This window comes from Stegostoma tigrinum, chromosome 11 (genome assembly GCF_030684315.1).
Source record: "Stegostoma tigrinum isolate sSteTig4 chromosome 11, sSteTig4.hap1, whole genome shotgun sequence".
In the NCBI taxonomy this organism is placed as follows: Eukaryota; Metazoa; Chordata; class Chondrichthyes; order Orectolobiformes; family Stegostomatidae; genus Stegostoma; species Stegostoma tigrinum.
The window spans coordinates 28,968,742-28,989,255 of NC_081364.1; positions in this window are offsets into that span (position 1 = coordinate 28,968,742).

Here is a 20,514-nt window from a genome sequence, read left to right on the forward strand (position 1 = left end):
GTGTTCTCAACTCCTGTTGTTATAAAAAGACTATAGCATATGTTAGAGATAACAAAGTGTGGAGCTGGATGAACACAGCAGGCCAAGCAGCATCTTAGGAGCAGAAAAACTGACATTTCGGGCCTAGACCCTTCATCAGAAAAGGGAATCTCTGATAAAGTTTTAACCTCACTGCAAACCCTCTTCCAGGGATGCTTGTCCAGCATCTGCAGTTCCCATTATCTCTGATACAACATATGTTAGAACTGTTTGGGTGAATATAAATTTATAAAGGTATATCTGTGCTATCTTGGAAGTTATTTTTCTCTCCTGCTTAATCCACTCAGGTGCCAGGGGCTAGCTGACTGGTAGGTCCTAGTGAGCTTGAAACATTTGGCAGGCATCATCTGGGCGATGGGGCCATGAAGGCCTTTGGCCCACTTATAGTTTCCCGCACAGGTACAGGTTCACCACCCTCAGTTTCAACCGTTAGAAGCAATGAGATCTCAGACTGAAAGGATGTGGAAGGACGGGGCACCTCTGGAGTGCCCTGAGAAGAAGCTCCTCATGTGCCTATTATTGGTAACTACTGACACCATCATGTCTCCTTGGGGCATCTGGAGTGAGGCTAAGGTGCCTCATGCCCCTCTCACCATGGCATTGATGCTGAGCACCCAACTGTGGAGAAAAACAAGAGCTCGAATGCTGGAGCCAGCACAAAGGTGAGCATATGGATGGACTCCTCTGTTTTTTGCTCCAGTCAACCGAGGGTCTCAGACACACCTCCCTGATGTTTCCCTGCCTGTCTTTGCTGGTTGAGCATGCTACATATGACCAAGTCAGCGGCACAGCTTCTGTGCCGGTCACAGGTAGTACTTTGAGTGCCAGAGACCTCAACAGTTTCTTCTTCCACTGGATGTGGTCACGTGTCAATGATGTGCCCACCAGATTGTGTGCTCAATTCGACTCTAGCTAAGGTACCCAAAGTAGGGACAGTTTTCTTACTGATGGTGGAAGCATTTCTGGTGTAACCTGACAATTCAAGAGCTTCATCCCGGAGGTGGTGCTGGCATTGAGAGTTTGTGCTGTTTCCTCTCCCACGAGGCTTGCTAATAGTACCTGCAGTAGACAAGAGGAGGAATTAGTTTAGAAGATAAAAGGTAATTTATGTGTTCATAAAATCCCTACTGTGTGGAACTTGGCCATTCAGCCCAACTGGTCCACACCAACTATTCAAAAAGCATCACATCCTGACTCACACTTCCTCTGCCCTCTCTTATCCCTGTAACTCCTACTGCTAATCCACCCAACCTACACATACCCAGACAGTATGGGCAATGTAGCATGGCCAATCCACCTAACTTGCACGTCTTTGGATTGTGGGAGGAAACCAGAACACCCAGAGGAAACCCGCCGACAGTTATCCGAGGCTGGAATTGAACCCGGGTCCCTGGTGCTGTGAGACTCTTGTCTCCCATTTGTACAGAAACAGTCCCAGTCTTCTCCTGAGAGCTTTTATTACCCTTCCCTCTAAGTGGAGATGGCGACAGAGAATTTTTTACATATAGTGCCTCTCCACTGCTCCTGGGCATCTTCACATAGTTGTGTCCAGCTTTTTCTGCAATAAGATAAAGAAAAGGATTGCGTGACCCCCAGGGGGATGGCCTAAAAGCCCTCCACTTCTTCCTCTCCCATAGGCCCAATGACTCCCTGTCCACCAACAATCTCATTCGCTTGGCAGAGCTGGTCCTCACCCTCAACAATTTTTCCTTTGATTCCTCCCACTTTCTACAATCCAAAGGGTGGCCATGGGCACCCACAAGGTCCTGAGCTGTGTCTGCTTCTATGTAGAATTCCTCTTCAGAATAACTACACTGACACCATCCCTCACCTCCTTCTCTACTGCATTGATGACTATATCAATGTTATCTCATGCTCCCATCAGGAGCTCGAAAAGTTCATTAATTTCACCAACACTTCCCACCATGCACTCAAATTCACCTGGGCCATTTCTGACACCTGCCTCCCCTTCCTGGAGCTCTCCATCTCCATCTCTGGAAACTAACTCAGCACTAACATCAATTTCAAACCCACTGATTCCCAAAATCACCTCAACTACACTTCCTCTCACCCACCTTCCTGTAAAAATGCCATCTCATCCTCACAATTCTTCCACCTCCAATGCATCTGCTCTCGGACTTCCCAGGTATCCTCTCATTTTAGGGACTGTAGATTCCTCTCCTCTATAATTAAGAACACCCTCAACTGTATCTCTCCCATTTCTTGCATTTCTGTCCTCACACCCTTTCCTCCCAACAACAATAATGAGAGTCCCCTTAGTCCTCACATACCACCCCACCAACCTCCAGATACAATGTTTTATCCTCCAATATTTCTGCCATCTACATTCAGACCACACCAAAAAGATATTTTTCTCCCCACCTCTATCTGCTTTCTGCAGGGACTGTTCACTTCGCATCTCCCTTGTCTGCTCCACACTCACCAACTCCACCACACCCCATTCCTCTCCCTGCAACTGCAGGAGGTGCTACACCTGCCCTCTCACCACCATCCAAGGTCCCAAATAATCCTTCCAAATCCGGCAGATTCACCTGCACTTCATCTAACCTCATCTACTGTATCTGTTGCTCCTGATATCATCTCCTCTATACTGGGGAGACCAAACGTAGACTTGGCGACTGGCTCACAGAGCACCTGCAAGCTGCACTGACCGAACAACCCAACCTTCCAGTTGCCATCCACATTAACTCCCCCTCCCAGTATCAGAGCGAGGCCAAAAGTAAACTGGAGGAACAATACCTCATATTTTACCTTAGGAGCTTACAGCCCAATGGCCTGAATATTGACTTCACCAGCTTCAAAATCTCTCCTCTCCCAAACTGTGCATCTTCTGACTCGCCTATCCACTCCACCCTTCCCACTGACCAACCACAATAACCCTCTACCTGCATTCATCTATCTCCATTTTACCTACCCTCACCCCTACACCAAACCCTTCCCTCTATTTATTGCTGAGCTCCCCTCCCCTCCCCAGTCCTGATGAAGGGCTTTGGCCTGAAACATTGACTTCCCTGCTCCTCAGATACTGTCAGACCACCAGTGTGTTTCCAGCTCCATATTTTTATTGACTCAAAGGATTGAGTGTGATGCCAGCGAGTGAAGTAGCACTTTGTGAACCTGCTTAATCAGGTGAGGTGGTGAGCTGTCCCTAATGAGTAAAACGTGCAATGCCCAGAAAGGGTTAGCCGTTTGCGAGCTTGAAGAGGCTGTGAGTCCTTGGTGCACACCATGGGTGTGATGCTGACACTTGCAGTCTCTGACCATGTGTCTGAAATGCCTGTGCAGTGGCAGAGTTAGATTGAGTGATGCACAGTGAGTGTGAGCTAGCAGAACGAAGCTGGTGCCTCTTACCCTTGCACAGCACAAGGAATCTTTGCATTCTTGTAGCACTACAACCGAATGCATTTATGAAGGGCACTAGCCCAGAACTGTGCTGCTATTTTTGACCAGATTGGGCACATTTGATGGAATGCCTCCTGGTGCCATTCAGCAGAAAGAGCATCTTTTTTTCTGTCCCTTACTCAATCCAATAGTGCAAGTAACATAAAGTCACGGAAACAAGGGGTGAGTGTCTGCTTTTTGACATATGTGTGCAGAGTCAGATGAGGTAGAAGAGGTCCTTAATGAATACTTTGCTTCAGTATTCACCAGTGAGAGGGACCTTGGCATTTGTGAGGACAGCGTGAAACAGGCAGATCTGCTCAAACAGGTTGATGTTAGGAAGGAGAATGTGCTCAATATTTTGAAAAACATGAGGATAGGGCCAGGCGGGATATACCCAAGGTTACTACGGGAAGCGAGCGAAGAGATTGCTGCCCCTTTGGCAATGATCTTTGTGTCCTCATTGTCCACTGGAGTAGTACCAGAAGATTGCAGGGTGGCAAATGTCATTCCCTTGTTCAAGAATGGGAATAGGGTTAATCCTGGAAATTATAGGCTGGTCAGTCTTACTTCTGGGGTGGGAAAATTATTGGAGAGGGTTCTGAGAGATAGTATTGATGATTATTTGGAAAAGCATGGGTTGAGTAGAAATAGTTATCATGATCATGCCTCACAAGCCGTATTGAATTCTTTCAGGATGTGACAAAACACATTGATGAAGGTAAAGCAGTGGATGTGGTATATATAGATTTTAGCAAGGCGTTTGATAAGCTCCACACAGTAGGCTCATAAGAAAGTAAGGAGGCATGGGATTCAAGGAAATGTGGCTGTCTGGATACAAAACTGGCTGTCAAATAGAAGTCAGAGGGTGGTAGTAGGTGGAAAGTATTTAGCCTGGAGCTCAGTGACCAGTGGTGTGCCGCAGGGAACTGTTCTGGGACCTCTGTTCTTTGTGATCTTTATAAATGACTTGGATGAGGAAGTGGAAGGGTGGGTTATTAAGTTTGCCGATGATAAGTAGGTTGGTGGAGTTGTGGACAGCGTGGAGGGCTGTTTTAGTTTGCAACGGAACATTGGCAGGATGCAGAGCTGGGCAAAGCTGTGGCAGATAGAATTCAGCCCAGAAATGTGTGAAGTGATTCATTTTGGAAAGTCGAATTTGAATGCAAAGTACAGGGTTAATGGCAGGGTTCTCAGCAGTGCGGAAGAACAGAGGGATCTTGGGGTCCGCATCCATAGATCCCGCAAAGTTGTTACCCAAGTTGATAGAGTTGTAGAGAAGGCATATGGTGTGTTGGCTTTCATTGGCAGGGGAATTGAGTTTAAGAGCCGTGAGGTTATGCTTCAGCTCTATAAAATTCTGATTAGACCACACTTGGAATATTGTGTTCAGTTCTGGTCACCTCATTATGAGAAAGATGCGGAAACTTTGGAGAGGGCGCAGAGGAGATTTACCAGAATGCTGCCTGGACTGGAGGGCAGGTCTTATGAGGAAAGGTTGAGGCAGCCAGGGCTCCCTTTTTTCATCAGAGTGAAGAAGGATGAGAAGTGACTTGATTGAAGTGTACAAGATGATGAGCAGCATAGATAGAGTGGATAGTCAGAGACTTTTTCTCAGGGTGCATAATTTTAAGGTGATTAGAGGAAGGCATAGGGGAGATGTCAGAGGTAGGTTCTTTACACAGAGAGTGATGGGCGTGTGGAATGCACTACTGTCAGTGGTAATGGAGTCAGCTACTTTAGAGACTTAGGTGATTCTTGGATAGGCACATGGAAAATGATATAATGTAGGATACCAAAGTAGACTGATCTTAGTGGAGTAATAGATTGGCACAACATCGTGGGCTGAAGGACCTGTACTGATCTATATATTTCTTCAGGGCTAGGGGCACAGGTTGAGTAGAAAACCGCAGTTTGCAGCAAGTGACTTGGCATCCAGCTGGCCTTTAAAATAGCCCAGAACCTATAAACTCAGAAGGTGCCACCAGGGGCCAGAACCTCCTTCTTGCTTGTCCAAGGCCCTCACAAAACATCTTGTTTGCACATAATGAGGTGAAAATTGTATGAGATAACTTGGCCCAGGTGTTGGTGAAAGTGTGAAAGAAAGTGAAAGAATGCTATCCAAAATGACTATATTGACATTTTTAACTCCACAATGGAAAATCCCAGCCTTAATTCTTTCTAGTTTGCAGTTACACCTCACTCCAATTAAAATGTACAATGTTCCATGTCCAATCAGCTATTTTACAAGAAACAAAGATTCAATTATAAAGTTTTCTTGAAGGAAGAGCAATTGTATTCCCCACTAATACCAGAGAAATAACAAAGACATTAAACACAAAGTTAAAAAGGGACAGGGCCCAGATAAAAAGAAAAACAAGGAAATATGTTCTTCAAAGTCCTTGGGGTGTTAGACTTAAACCTGACATGATTGCAATGATTTAAGGGTGTCCGGGATCAACAGCAGTTGTGAATCTTGTAAATATCTTTGAGTCCTTGACATTTAAATGTTTCTCCAATTTGCTTTGCCAGCAGATGTTGTCCTTCTTCAGAGTAGCAAGGTCAGAGAGAGAGAGAGAGCAGAGAGAGACTTCTCCAGATTCATCTACACATCTATCTTCTCAGCTCTGCCAAAGCTATTGCTTGAAATGTGTGTATTCTTGTATCTAGGTTTACTGTCAAAAAGTTTGTTTTATCTCTGACATATTAACTTATCATAAACATGAAAATCAAACAGGAGATGAAGGTTTGTTCATGCCTGGTTGCTTGCAGTCTCTTTTGATTAAAATGTTAATTTCTGATTAGGTGGTTCTTGTTATTGATAGTTTCATTAAGCTTGTTCAACCTATGGTCAGATGATTACTGTAGATATTTCTAAGTAACTGTATTTTTCTTTTTTTGAAACCAACTGCCTCATCAATGACTTCCTCGTTGTCATTCAGCCAGAGATGGGGATTTTCAATGAAAATTGCAGAACGTTCAGGGCCATTCACAACTCCTCAGATGCTGAAGCACCCATATATAAATGCAGAAAGTCTTGGACAAAGTTTGTGTTTCGACTGATAAGTAGGAAGTGATAATTGTGCCAGGCAATGACCATCTTCAGCAAGACAGAATCTAAACCCTTAACATTCCACTGCATGACCCTTGATGAATTTTCTGCTATCAACAGACTGGGGCTGCCATTGACCAGAAACTGAATTCAATGAGCTGTATAAACAGAAAAATAGTTTAGGTGCTAGGAATTCTCTGGTAACCAACTCTCCGTCTCCTCAATGATTATCCACTGTCCTCAAAGCACACTACAGGAGTGTGATTAAATGTTCTCCACCTTGCTGGATAAGTGCAACTCCAACAAGAATCAAAAAGCTTAATACTATCCAGGCAGGACAAACAGCTACTTGACTGGCACCCCATCCAACACCTTCCACACTCACTCCCTCCACCAATTACACAGTGACAGTAGGATGTACCATCTATAAGAAGCAATTAAATACTTCCTTAAGTGCCTTCCAAATCTATGACTTCTACCACAATATCGAAGAGCAAAGAAATAAGATACAGAGATACATGACCAACTGCAATTTCCTCTCTAACCCACGCAACTATACTACTATTCCTTAACTGAGTCAAAATCCTGGACCTCCCTCCCGAACACCACTGTGGCTGTATCGCCACAACTGGACAGGAATAATTCAAGTACCAGATCACCATTACATCTTAAGGGCAATTAGGAACAGGAAATAAATACTGGCATAGCCCATGTCACCCATAATCTGTGAATGAATGGAAACAAAGACTCAGATATTCTGATCAACAGCTCAATGGCTGCTCACATTCAACCCTTCCTAAACTTGAGGCCATCCAAAGTTCTGTTGCCCATATCTTAATTTGAGGTAAGTCCCATTCTCCTATCACCATTGTGTTCCCGGTTGAATGACATTGTCCCAATAGGTGTCTTGGTTCCCCTCTTTCCAACTTCCTTAGTCTGTGGCAACAATAAGCTTATGTTCTTTTTACTATGAAACCATGCCTCATTCCAATTAAGATACAGTTAACTAGGTGTCTGAAAACAATAAATGAGACAAGGTTTTCTAGTAATCTGGGGCAGCACGATGGCTCAGTGGTTAGCACTGCTGCCTCACAGCACCAGGGACCTGGGCTTGACTCCGTCCTTGGGTGACTGTCTGTCTGTGTGTAGTTTGCATATTTTCCCTGAGTCTGCATGGGTTTCCTTCAGGTGCTCCAGTTTCCTCCATCAGTCCAAAGACATGCAGGTTATGGTGAACTGGCCGTGGTAAATTGCCCAGAGTGTTCAGGAATGTGCAGGCTTGGTGGATAAGCCATGAAAAATGCAGGATTAGAGGGAGTGGGTGGGGAGCGGGTGGAATCTAGATGGGATGCTCTTTGGAAGATCTGTGCAGACTCAATGGGCTGAATGGCCTGCTTCCACACTGAAGGGATTCTATGAATAAAAGAAGCACAATTTTATTATTTGCTGATACCAGGAACAATCATAAGCATACAAAATTCTGTATGCATATACAAGTACAAAATTTTAAAAAAGGGATAGTGTCTAAAGCAGAAAGAAGAGTAAAGCAACATATAGTTTGAATTTTTTATTGTATCCTTTGAGGTGTAATGCTTTAAACTGTGACCATAGCTGGTTAAGTGATGAAACCTCAATAGAACAAATATTTTAGCTGTCCCTCACATTTTTTGGTGCTAGGTGGTTGATTTTTTAATTAGCTGCATTAGTGAATACTTTTTGTTCTAGAGAGGTGAAAGAACAATTTTTCTCCAGTTTGTTCCAGCCATAAATCAATTTTCCCATACTTTACCAAAAGCAGCTCCCTGAAATACAGTTGGCTTATGTAGGACAAGATGCAACTTCCCTGGTTGTTACTAGGCAACGTGCACACAAGTACAACCAGACAAGTGCACACTCTGAGTAAACTTCAACCACACTATCTTTCATGAACCCTTTTGTCAGCACACTGGAATTTAACATGTTTCCAGTGAAAAATCTTTCATTTTCCCCACAACTAATGTTTGTGAGTACCCAGTATCCTACAGAATGCCCACTTCCATTTCAGGCAGTTTTAAACAGTCAGTGGTCACCATTTCTTTGCACACAAAATCGTGACAGCTATCACCAGGCACTGACCATATTTAATGCTGCAGAACACCAGTCTTGTAGCCTACAATTCTTTGAGGTATCTGAACCGACATTCAGACACCAAGGTGTAGAGCTGGATGAACACAGCATCAGAGGAGCAGGAAGGCTGATGTTTCAGGCCTAGACCCTTCCTCAGAAATGGGCAACACCTTGGGCCCAGAGCCCTCTTCAGAAATGGGGGTGGGGAACGGTTTTCTGAAATAAACAGGGAGACGGGGGAGGCGGATAGAAGATGAATACAGGAGAAGATAGGTGGAGTGAAGACAGACAGGTCAAAGATGCAGGGATGGAGCCAGTAAAGGTGAGTGTAGGTGGGGAGGTAGGGAGGAGATACGTCAGGGAGGATGGACAGGTCAAGGGAGCGTGATGAGGTTAGTAAGTCAGAGATGGGGACGGGGCTTGAGGTGGGAGGACAGGATAGGTGGGAGGAAGGCCAGGTTAGGTAGATGGGAACGAGCTGGGCTGATTTTGGGTTGCGGTAGGGGGAAGGGAGATTTTGAAGCTTGAGAAGTTCACATTGATACCACTGGGCTGCAGGGTTCCCAAGCGGAATATGAGTTGCTGTTCCTGCAACCTTCGGGTGGCATTGTTGTGGTACTGCAGGAGGCCCAGGATGGACATGTCTTCTGCGTAATGTGAGGGGGAGTTGAAATGATTTGCGACTGGGAGGTGCAATTGTTTGGTGCGAACCAAGCGTAGGTATTCTGCAAAGCAGTCCCCAAACCTCTGCTTGGTTTCCCCAATGTACAGGAGGCCACAACAGGAACAGTGGATGCAGTATATCACATTAGCAAATGTGCAGGTGAACATCTGCTTGATGTGTAAAGTCTTCTTGGGGCCTGGGATGGGGGTGAGGTGTAGGGGCAGGTGTAGCACTTGCTTCAGTTGCAGGGAGAAGTGCCGCATGTGGTGGGGCTGAAGGAGAGTGTGGAGTGGACAAGGGAGTCACGGAGAGAGTGGTCCCTCCGGAAAGCAGATAAGGGTGGGGAGGGAAAAACATCTTTGGTGGTGGGGTCGGATTGTAGATGGCAGAAGTGTCAGAGGGTGATGCGTTGAATCCAGAGGTTGGTGGAGTGGTACGTGAGGACGAGCGGAATTCTGCTTTGGGCATTCATTCATATGGCCTGGAATTCCCCTCAGCATGTATCCTCTCTGCAGTTAGGATTGTTTCTTTTAATGGTTGGGAACAGTTTTGCTTTTCTTATAAGGCTTTCCTTTTCTCTCTGACTTGTTTCAGAAGTAATTACATCTTCTTTATCACTTGCTGTGACATGAAAGTTTCCAGGCCCCAATGTGCCTAAATTTCTAAGAATCTGTATGTTAGTTTGTAATTATCAGTCAGAATGGCTGCCTTTCTGAGCCCCGCTATCCTCTGCTCCTTGATATTTCTGAACATAAGCTTTCCGCCAAACTTCATCACACACCACCAACTCCGACAGTTACTTAGCCTGTACTTCCTCACGCCCTTCTTCCTGCAAGCATTCTACTCCAATCTGCCAGTTTCTCTGTCTCTGTGATGTCACCTTCCACAATTCCGCCCCCAACATGTTCTCTTTTATCTTCAACTGAACATTCCCCCACACAATGGTTGACAGGACGCTCAACCGTGTCTGACCAGTTACCTTTCCTTCTTGTCAGCACTCCAGAGGAACCATTCCTGCTCTGTTACCAAAGTCCAATCCTCCACTCACCATTCTTCAACTTCCCTTCAGCCCCCACTTTGCAGAACATCTCTACTCTGTCCATTAGAATGATGTTGACCTTTCAGTTGCTTGCCTTTTCAATACAGTATCTTGCTCTCATGCCCGAATTTCTATCCTAGGCCTACTGCCATGGTGCAGTGATGCCCAATGCAAGCGGGAGGAACAGAGCCTCATTTTCTGCTTTGGCACTTTACAGTTTTCAGGTCTCAATATTGAGTTCAACAACTTCAGAGCATGAATGACATCCTCCATTTTGTTTATATCTTCTTCCCCATTTTACCCATGGTGTTGGACTGGGGTGGACAAGGTCAGACGTCACACGATACCAGGTTATAGACCAACAGGTTTATTTGAAATCACAAGCTCCTCTACTACCATCAGCACTCCTTTGTGTTTTGCTCTGGACACCCATACACTCTGTTCCACTTGCTCCCTCTCCCTTTAGTGAACAGCATAGATAATATCATTTTTCAGCTCCTTTCAGTTCTGAAGAGAAAATAGATTGTACTCAACATGTTAACTTTGTTTCTCCACAGTTGCTACCAGACCTGCCGAGTTCCTTCAGCACTTACTGTTTTTATTTCAGATCTCCAACATCTGCAGTTAAGGTGAAGTTAGTTACAGTTGAAATTAAGTTAAATGAAGTCAGAAATAAATGTTATAACAAATGTATGTTTTATATTGACGAAATAAAGCAGGATTTATTTAATTAAATTCGGAGTTGGTTTCCTACTTTTTATCTGTCACACAAGGGAAGAACAGCTGGGTAAAAGATTCTAACCAGCTGAACCCAGTAGCAGTAAAACAATAAATCTGTCATGATAATGTGACTTGACAAAGGGAATGTAAATAGAGTGGTTTTCTTCTAATTTTTTTTTAATGTCAACAGCAGTGATCTCAGATATAATAAGAATTGTTTGAATAAGCTTGAAAATTTGCTGCAGTATAGCACATGACTTACATATTCTACAACCTCAGTACTGGTGGCAGACGGGGTAAGGATCCAGTGGCAAGGGAAACTATTAATGAGACTTCTTCCTGATAGGTATAGAATTCCTGCCGTCTTATGGAAACTGCGTCCATCTAGTCAATTAGTAAACATTCAAAAATTTCAGACTTCAATGTTATGCATGGTTAACAAGGTCAGAAATGAATATCTGCTAAGTTCTCTTCTCTCTGATGGTGATGTAGTAACCCCCACCTAACACTGATAGTGAGGGATTCAATGTTTGTGATGTCACTAATGGTCACAGGATGGCATTTTCACGTTAGTAGTGAACATTGTCTGCTAGCAACATGGCACAACAACTCCTGCTAAATGTCAAGCATGGAGGTAATCTAAATGAAAAATAAAAGAACTGCAGAATCCATAAATCAGCAACAAAACAGAAATTACTGGAAAACCTAACATGCATGGCAGCATCTGTGAAGACAAACCAGAGTTAATGTTTCAGGTTATTTGTCCTGAAATATAAACTCTGATTTCGCTCCACAGATGCTGCCAGACCTGCTGAGCTTTTTCAACAATTTCTGTTTTTGTTGGGGATGAATCTAAGCTGTGCTGTAAAATGGCATGGATTCCTCCATTGCTTTAAAGTTATATATATGAGCTGAATGCAATAGGGCAATTGCTGAATTATGGCATACTATCAGATTAGATAATTGCTATTTTTAAAATTCTTTGATGAGATCAGATTGTCGCTGGCAAGGTGAGCATTTGTTGCCAATCCCTTATTGCCTTTGAGAAAGTGGCATTTTCTTGAACCCCTGCAGCCCAACTAATGTGAATGTGTTGACAGTAATGGTAGAGTGCTCCTGGCTTTTGATGGAACATCAGTAAAGGAATAACAATCTAGCTCCATGTCAAGCTGCTGCGTAACTTGGAAGAGCAAATGAACGTGGGCCTGTGTCACAGATTGCTCCAACTACTGGTTGTTATCCCCATTTATCTCATTATTTGCACACTTATTCAAACATCTGCTTTGATGATGGAGACAATTACTCTTACCTCTGCTCTTTCATTCAGCTCTATGCTGAGGTTAGGAGCCAAATCAGTTTGGCAGAGCCCAAAACAATCCGCAGTATGCCTTTGGAGCTTACAGCCCAATGGCCTTAATATTGATTTCACCAGCTTCAAAATCCATCCACCCCCAGCCTCATCACATGTCCTGCCTGCCCCCTCTTCCTCGCCTCGCCGACCTGACCTAACCTGTCCACTTTCCTACTCACCCATCCATTCTAACCTTCCTACTGACCAATCACAATAACCTATATCTACAACTATCTATCACCATCCCACCTACCCTTTCCCCCAGACCCCTCCTTCTATTTACCTCTGGGCTCCCCTCCACTCCCCACAATCCTGCCAAAGGGATTTGGCCTGATATGTTAACATTCCTGCTCCTTGGAATCTGTGTGACTTGCCGTGCTGTTCCAGTTTCACATCTTTTGACTCTGGCTTCCAGCATCTATAGTCCTTACTGTCTCCAAGTCACTGATAACCAACACAGTGGATTCTCTTCTAAGGATGCCCACCTTAAACATTTCCTCCTCCCTCCAAAGCAGCTCAGTGAGTCTCCCTCCCACTGCAGCCACCTGGCTTTCTCCTATTCCTTGAAGCTCTTTAACCACATTCTGAAGCAATCTCGCTACTACAGCTATGTCTGCTTCCTCAGTGCTTGTCTATGCAGCCAGCTCATCCTCCATGGATTCCAAATAACTTGCAGACCTTCACAATTTGGACCCAACCACATCAAATGTTATCTACAGTACCTCTAGAAATGATTCTCCCTGCGGATTCTCAGCTCCACGCTCTCTAGCAGGCGTTGAAACCTTCTCTCCCTGCAGTTGGTCTTGCTCCCAGACCTGCAGAGGATGTCTAGTGATCTTTGTCCTCAGAAGGATCTACACTCTCAACAAATGCTTTTTCTCTGTTCTACCAGACATCAAAGACTGTAAGTATGCCAAACTCTTCTATACTTAATTCCAGACACAGATCTCCTCAGCCATTCAGCACCCTAATCTCATCTCCAACCTTCGTTGGGATGAGCCCAGCGCCATTGACCATGCGGCTGCTCCAACCACGACTGAACATAGCATAGTGTGAAGCTGGATGAACACAGCAGGCCAAGCAGCATCTCAGGAGCACAAAAGCTGACGTTTCGGGCCGAGACCCTTCATCAGAGAGGGGGAGGGGGACAGGGTTCTGGAATAAATAGGGAGAGAGGGGGAGGCGGACCGAGGATGAAGAGAAAAGAAGATGGGTGGAGAGGAGAGTATAGGTGGGGAGGTAGGGAGGGGATAGGTCAGTCCAGGGAAGACGGACAGGTCAAGGAGGCGGGATGAGGTAGTAGGTAGGAAACGGAGGTGCAGCTTGAGGTGGGAGGAAGGGATGGGTGAGAGGAAAAAGAGGTTAGGGAAGCGGAGTCAGGCAGTGCTGGTTTTGGGATGCAGTAGGGGGAGGGGACGAGCTGGGCTGGTTTTGGGATGCAGTGGGGGAAGGGGAGATTTTGAAGCTTGTGATGTCCACATTTATACCATTGGGCTGCAGGGTTGCCAAGCGGAATATGCGTTGCTGTTCCTGCAACCTTTGGGTGGCATCATTGTGGCACTGCAGGAGACCCATGATGGACATGTCATCTGAGAAATGGGAGGGGGGAGTTAAAATGGTTCACGACTGGGAAGTGCAGTTGTTTATTGCGAACCGAGCGGAGGTGTTCTGCAAAGCCGTCCCCAACCCTCCACTAGGTTTCCCCAATGTAGAAGGAAGCCACACCAGGTACAATGGATACAGTATACTACATTGGCAGATGTGCAGGGGGAAAGTTGTGGTCCTTGAAGAACGTGGACATCTGGGATGAGCGGGAGTGGAATGCCTCATCCTGGGAGCAGATGCAACAGACGCCTGACCAATCCCCCTCCACCGACACCCTCATCTGCCTGGCTGAACTCGTCCTCACCCTCAACAACTTCTTTCGAATCCTCCCACTTCCTACAAAAGGGGGTGGCCTTGGTACCGAAATGGGCCCAAGCTATGCCTGCCTCTTTGTAGGTTACGTGGAACAGTCCCCCTTCAGCACCTACACAGGCCCCAAACCCCACCTCTTCCTCCGTTACATTGATGACTGTATCGGCATTGCCTCTTGCTCCCCAGAGGAGCTCAACAGTTCATCCACTTAGCCAACACCTTCCACCCCAACCTCAAGTTCATCTGGGCCATCTCCAACACATCCCTCACCTTCCTGGACCTCAGTCTCCATTTCAGGTAACCAGCTAGAAACTGATGTCCATTTCAAGCCCAATCGACTCCCACAGCTACCTACAATACACCTCCTTCCACCCACCCTTCTGCAAAAATTCCATCCCCTATTCCCAATTCCTCCGCCTCCACCACATCTGCTCCCAGGATGAGGCATTCCACCCTCACACATCCCAGATGTCCACGTTCTTCAAGGACCGCAACTTTCCCCCTGCAGCGGTCGAGAACGCCCTTGACCGCGTCTCCTGCCACACATCCCTCACACCCCGCCCCCGACACAACCGCCCAAAGAGGATCCCTCTCGTTCTCACATACCACCCCACCAACCTCCGGATACAATGCAACATCCACCGACACTCCCACCATCTACAATCTGACCCCACCACCCAAGCCATGTTTCCATCCCCACCCTTGTCTGCCTTCTGGAGAGACCACTCTCTCCGTGACTCCCTTGTCCGCTCCACACTCCCCTCCAATCCCACCACACCAGGCATCTTCCCCTGCAACCGCAGGAAGTGCTGCACTTGCCCCCACACCTTCTCCCTCACCCCCATCCCAGGCCCCAAGATGACTTTCCATATTAAGCAAATGTTCACCTGCACATATGCCAATGTAGTGTACTGTATCCATTGTACCCGGTGTGGCTTCCTCTACATTGGGGAAACCAAGCGGAGGCTTGGGGACCGCTTTGCAGAACACCTCTGCTCAGTTCGCAATAAACAACTGCACCTCCCAGTCGCAAACCATTTCCACTCCCCCTCCCATTCTTCAAATGACATGTCCATCATGGGCCTCCTGCAGTGCCACAATGATGCCACCCGAAGGTTGCAGGAACAGCAACTCATATTCCGCTTGGGAACCCTGCAGCCTAATGGTATCAATGTGGACTTCACCAGCTTCAAAATCTCCCCTTCCCCCACTGCATCACACAACCAGCCCAGCTCTTCCCCTCCCCCCACTGCACCACACAACCAGTCCAACCTGTCTCTGCCTCCCTAACCTGTTCTTCCTCTCAACCATCCCTTCCTCCCACCTCAAGCCGCACCTCCATTTCCTACCTACCACCTCATCCCACCTCCTTGATCTGTCCGTCTTCCCTGGACTGACCTATCCTCTCCCTACCTCCCCACCTATACTCTCCTCTCCACCTATCTTCTTTTCTCTCCATCTTCGGTCCACCTCCTCCTCTCTCCCTATTTATTCCAGAACCCTCACCCCATCCCCCTCTCTGATGAAGGGTCTAGGCCCGAAACGTCAGCTTTTGTGCTCCTAAGATGCTGCTTGGCCTGCTGTGTTCATCCAGCCCCACACTTTGTTATCTTGGATTCTCCAGCATCGGCTGTTCCCAATATTACTGAACATAGCATGACTGCTATTTCGTCTGACGTCACCACCATGTGACAGCCACTTCCACTGATGTGTAAGACCATGTGACGCCCGACGGGCTACTTTCGCTTCTGCCCCCATGACCGCTCCAGTTCGTGCACAGATTCCTGATACAGTCTCCAGTCCGGCTCCTGGCACCAGGTCTATATTCAGCCCCAAGCCCTGCTGAGTACTCATCATTGCCCCGACCCCCCCCCCCTCACTGAGGGTGAACGGTTAGTCCTTAGCAAAGGACTCACCTTCATTTCCCTGTGCCCACACATAAACGAATTCGCTCATAATATGTCATCCAGCTCTTTTCCCACTGCCTCCGCCTCCACGTTTATTTCTTTGAATGGGATTATAACCCATCCCTTCTCCCGCCTCATGCACATTCCATCCTCCTGCCCTCCTTTGACTTTTATCTCGAAGTGCCACCACGATATCAATCGCTTGGATCTCTCCACCCCTCTTGATGTAACTTCTCCCCATTGGAACACGCAGCCCTCTGCACCCTTTGCTCCAACCCCAACAATAAGTTGGGGGCGGGGGGAAGAATTGGGGGGTGTTAGCTCTACATCGCTGAGGCCAGATGCCAACTCTCTGACACCTCCTCCTACTATCCCTTCAATCATGACCCAACCGCTGATCACCAAGCCATCATCTCCCAGACCATAAACAACTACTTCACTTCTGGAAATGTCCCGTCCACAGCCTCCAACCTGACAGTTCTCTGACCCACATTGCTTGTTTCTGTTTCCTTCCCAAAATCCATAGACGTGAATGCCCCAGTAGACCCATTGTCTCTCCCTGCTCCTGCCCCACCAAGCCCATCTCCTCCTACCTTGACAGTAAGGACAGAGTCCCCTTAGCCCTCAGGTACTTTATTTAATTTGAATTTTTGCTTTATTTAATCTGATTTTTTTTGACTGTCGGGGTTTATTACATTGTCTGCTTGTAAAGTTTATAATTGGTGTGCAGAATTACCTTGTACTCAATATATTTTCAGGTTGTGAGCATATTGATGGAAACAGACTTAATTGTGCCCTGTTCCCCAGTGTAATTAAAACTGCAGTACTTTATAGCGAAACATGTCATTAGAGAATAAGGTATCCATCTTTAAAAGTACAGTGAAATCTCCAGGCCAATTGACCTTTGTGTTATGTACACAGTAATAACAGGAGGAAGCCTGTAGGTACTCACATTAGAGCTGCAGGTAACATTCATAAAACATGAATTGGGAAAATTCACACGTACTTTGCCTATATATTCAACTCTTAATACAACATAAATTCATTACGCTAAAAATGTATTTATGAGAAGCTGTGCATTGCCATAAAACAAACGGCACAAATAGTCTGACATCGAACATTTCCTACTCAGTGCTGCAGATTTAAGTATGTATGCTTTTTGTAACAGTGTGCTTTTTGATTTGTTAATCTGCTGAGCAATAAACATCTATTTTTGGGGCTCGGGATTTACATTTGCTTGGTTTCACAGCACAACATCGTGGGCCGAAGGGCTTGTAGTGTGCTGTACTTTTCTATGTTCTATGTACCATCCTACAATCCTCTAAACTCAATGCTCCATCCTCTGACTTCTCTGCCACCTACAATCAGACCCCACCACCAAAAAGATATTTCTGTCCCCACCCCTATCTGCTTTCCAAAGGAAGTGTTCAATCTGCAATTCTCTAGTCAGCTCTACACCCCCCACCAACTTCTCCACCACCCCCAGTGCCTCTGCCTGCAACTGCAAGAGGTGCAACACCTACCCCTACACCTCCCCTCTCACCTCCGTCCAAGGCCTCAAACAATCCTTTCAGATCTAGCAGATTTTATCTGCACTTCATCCAATCTGATCTATTGTATCCTCCATATCGGGGAGACCAAACACAGACTCAGGAACCAGTTTGCAGAGCATGTGTGCTGTGCATGCACCAACCAGCATGACCTTCTGTTTGCCATCCGTTTTAATATCCTCTCCCACTCCAATGGCAACATGTCCATCCTTGGCCTTCTCCACTTTCAGAATGAGGCCAAACATAAATTGGAGGACAACACCTGATATTTAGCCTTAGGGGTTTACAGCCAATGGCCTGAATATTAACTTCACTAGCTTCAAAATCCCTCCACCCCCAGCGCCATGTCCAAACCTCCCTCTCCTCACCAGACCTAACCTGTCCATCTTCCTATTCACTCCACCATTCCTACTGACCAATCACAATAACCTATACCTACATACACCTATCACCATCCCACCTACCCTTCCCGAGCCCCACAATCTATTTACTTCTGGGCTCCCCTCCGCCAGTCCTGACAAGGGTTGAGGCTCAAAATGTTAACTTTCCTGCTCCTCAGATGCTGTCTGACCTGCTGTGCTTTTCCAGCTTCACATGTATTGACTCCAAGTCTACTGCTGAGTATGTAGCACTAATTAAATCTTTCATTTGTTGCTGCTGATTGGGAAGCGACTTACAGATAGTGGAGTTCTGAAAAAAAAATAACACTGGACTCTGCTCCTCTCTCCACAGATGCTGCCAGGCCTGTGGAGTTTCTCCAGGATGGTGTGTTTGTTATAGATAGTGGTAACTGGGTAAAAATTAACCTTATCTGAAGGGATCTGCAGTTCTGCTACCAGTATACCCTTCTACTCTCCCTATTGACTGTCATTCAATCTCCATCCTGATGGTAATGGAAAAGTGATGCCTGGCAATTTGATTGTGATTATCTCAAATTCAGCTTATTCCCAATATTCATGGTGCACAACTTTGGATAGCTTATTCTGTCACCACAAATAGTGACCAGCGTCAGCTTTACAGATGGGCTACCCTCAAACTCCTTTTCTTCACAAACCTATTCATTCTAATGTTCAACATTGTGTTTCTTATCATCATTCATCCTAGAACAAAATACCACAGCCTTAAGTCTATACTAAGAAATTCTTATCCCCATTTATTTTTTTAAACTTTGAGCCATGGTGCCTTGTTGTAGACCACTTAAATTTATGGCAATGGTCTGCTGCAGCTTAGCCAGTTCAATCATTTCTGATTAACAAAACTCTATTTCTGTGAATCTTTATTGTTCAATTTTAAAGCTATATCATTAGTTGTATTAAAATGGCAAAGGTGGGCCACAGCTATAGGTGTCAGTTTCCAGACCTTGACTTTTGTCCAACCCTAATTCAGCAATTAGTTGTACTGCTGTTTGAAAGAAGTTACATCGATCAGATCCCAGTTATGTGTATCAGAATCATGTTTAGTTGTCAAGTTTTGATCAACTCAGAAGCTGAAGGCCTGCCTGCTTAACGAGAGAAGAAAAATAGTATACCATTTGTCATCGCATCTGCTCTTGTTCCTTCAGGTGCCTCTAAACAATGATGCATTTAGATTGCATGACTGTTCTGCACAACACAATAAATGCAGGACCATTCTTTAGAAGGTAAGGCATCTATTATTTATAACATTTTCTTGGGGAATCTAGTGACTAGGGATGGTAATGAGTAACATGATTATGTTGAGCTAGTATTTGATAACTTGGATAAAACAATTGACAACCAGGAGCAAAAGACAGTGCTGCATGACTATCCACTTGCAAATTTTTTTTTTAAAAATGTATAACTTCTGTTTTTATTTCTGTTATTATCTAATTAAAATTTTAATGCAGTTCTTTCTTGCCTAATTCCATATTCTTCGATCTGTTCCAGTAAACATGATACTTGTCAAAGGCAATTATGTGCCAACGATGTCAGATTTAAGATGTTAAACTAACAAGCCTGTAATAATCAAGAATAATTCTATTGCAAATCTTTAAATAGAATATCATATTGACCACCTTCCAGTCAAATTAATTACTAGGTCCTCTGCAATATTCTTATCCCCTTAGCATCCTAGTTTAATTGTGTTAAATTTTCTCATTATTCATCACTATCACTCGGCCTTAACAAATCAATTGAGAAATTACCACTTCTCCAATCTCCTGCCAGCTCTCTCCTTCTGGAACTGATGAATGTGGTCAACGTTCGTATTAGCAAGTCACTTCAAGGCATCAGGTTTTTTCAAAAAGCTGAAATGGGAGTGATCAGCTTTCTTCAATTAGGATCTCTAGGTTTTATCAGTAACATTGGAAGGTATTCGGTTCTCAACAGAGTTGGAAGCTTCAGTGAATTTCTCCCAGCTGCTACTCTCTGGATTGTCTTTTCACACTTTTTCCTTCCTGAATTGCAGAACTGCATGTGAGAATCTGTCTGAGTTTTCCTTTTCTGTCAAGGGAGGTGTTTATGGAATGTTACTATATTGGAACAGTTAATTAGTAACTGTTACTGTATCTATTAAGTTTCCAATTAAGCTGCTGTAAATTCCTCTTAACTATAGTGTTTAAATAAATTGTTTTGCTTAACCTTGGGTAGTTTGACCAGTTGCATTGCATCTGGAACTGACACTCTACATTTGCCTTTAAAAACAAGAAAAAGCTTGGGTCTAGGCTACTTTCTTAAAGTATTCTGAGAGGGTTTGGTTTGGTCCATAACAGTAATAATGATGCAATAAAGAACATATTACTAAGGGAAGA